The following is a 1,639-nucleotide window of genomic DNA, read 5'->3' as shown; positions in this document are numbered from 1 at the left end:
AAAGTAAAACAACCACAAGACAATGTGCACAGCAAGAGGAACAGTATTTAACATTTCCCCTGGAGAAGTCACACAAACACACAAACTCCCCTCACGTTGCACTTCGAGTATACATGTATTCATTGTTCGCAGGAAATCTATTGAGAGCCTCAATTCCTAATTATTTATCTGAGGATTTATATAGACATCCCCTGTCAGTACACTCTAAAATGTACTCTCCCAAGCAAAGCAGACCTTCAAAAATTCTGCTTTTTATGCAAACAGTTAAAAATATGGCTGTTCTTCTCTATTATGAAATGGTAATAATTAATATTGCCAGCTGTCAACAGTATCTAGTTTTAAAATAAACACTGTAACACATAGTAGGATCCTGTCTTAATTCATTCTCCAACCACTCTTTCTGTATGACTGAAGTAAATTCTAGCATTAAAATGTATTAGGCCAGGATATAGATTTAATCATAAGAATTACTTTTAAGATATATAAACTGAACTATTTAAGTAACTTTGCTTGATGCTCAGAGGAGACTTGAATTTGGGCCGTTGCTGGGGCTGTTGATATTTGAGGGTCTCTTTAAAATGGAATAAATGAACTTGTGTTACTATGTAGAGATAATCTTTTTGGAGCCAGGCACAGAATGTTATAGTTTTAATCTTAATTGTCCCCTGATGGATCAAGTGATTGAAACAGAAGGACTTTAACCTCACTAGGAGGTCAGTCCTCAGTTAATTTATGATTTGATTATATCATTGGGAAATGGTAGAAATGAGGAAAGATGGTTCATTGTCAGTATAATAAAGAGGTTGGCTAAAATTAGACATGTCATGGGGTTGAAGTATTTTGATCAATGTATATCACATGCACCCATCAAATTAGTGCAAAGGACATTTCTCTCTTTTTCATATTACATTTAAGATCTTTGAGTTACTCTCCTCCACATATTAATAAAATAAAAGTAGACCTGGTGGCACAGGTTGAAGCAGGAGATTCCTGAGTTCAAGAACTGAGTAAGCAACACAAAGAGATCTTATCTCAAAATGTAGGTCTTTTTGTTAAGCCTGGTGATGCTTTAAATAACTTCTTTCCATGTTAGAATATTTACATAGCATGCTCCAGGGCTTAGGTTCAAGAATAGAAAAAGAAGCAGCTGCCTCCACATACCCCACAAGCACCACCACCACCTTGATGTTCAGCTCAGGCAAAGCTGGCCAAGCAACAGCACATTGGAGTTTGGGACCATAAGCTAAATCCAAAAAAAGAAAGAAAAACCAACCACCAATCTCTTCGTTGGGTTCTATGAGGTATTCTGACCACAGTAATGCAAAAAATAATGTATTATCTGGAAAATTATTACTATCCGGGGTACATAAGAAACTCAGAAAACTTTGTAACAGAATTCATTAAATAGAGAGGATGTGATCTAAATATACATTTCTCAACAAATTCTGAAAATGTATGAGATACAAGACACAGTATCATGTACAAGCCTTTACCCAGACTTTATGCTGTTAGGAGCCAATTTCCTCCTAAAATCATTGCAGGAACCATCACCCTGGGGAGTCTGCAGAGAACCCCACACCCCTAATTGTGTTAGGAATTGTTCTATTGACAGAGCCTACCCCACACCCAAATTGGCTGT

At 36.7% G+C, this 1,639-nt stretch overlaps 1 protein-coding gene across 2 annotated transcripts in view; it reads right to left on the bottom strand.

Moving 5' to 3' along the window:
* The window catches only part of LOC101988440 (prostaglandin-E(2) 9-reductase-like), a 24,249-nt gene that overhangs the window by 12,966 nt on the left and 9,644 nt on the right, over positions 1 to 1,639 (bottom strand). The gene's annotated exons all lie outside the window — the stretch shown is intronic.

This window comes from Microtus ochrogaster, chromosome 16, assembly GCF_000317375.1.
Source record: "Microtus ochrogaster isolate Prairie Vole_2 chromosome 16, MicOch1.0, whole genome shotgun sequence".
Lineage (NCBI taxonomy): Eukaryota > Metazoa > Chordata > Mammalia > Rodentia > Cricetidae > Microtus > Microtus ochrogaster.
The sequence above is the reverse complement of the archived record's forward strand: the minus strand, read 5'-3'. Positions and strand labels throughout refer to the sequence as shown.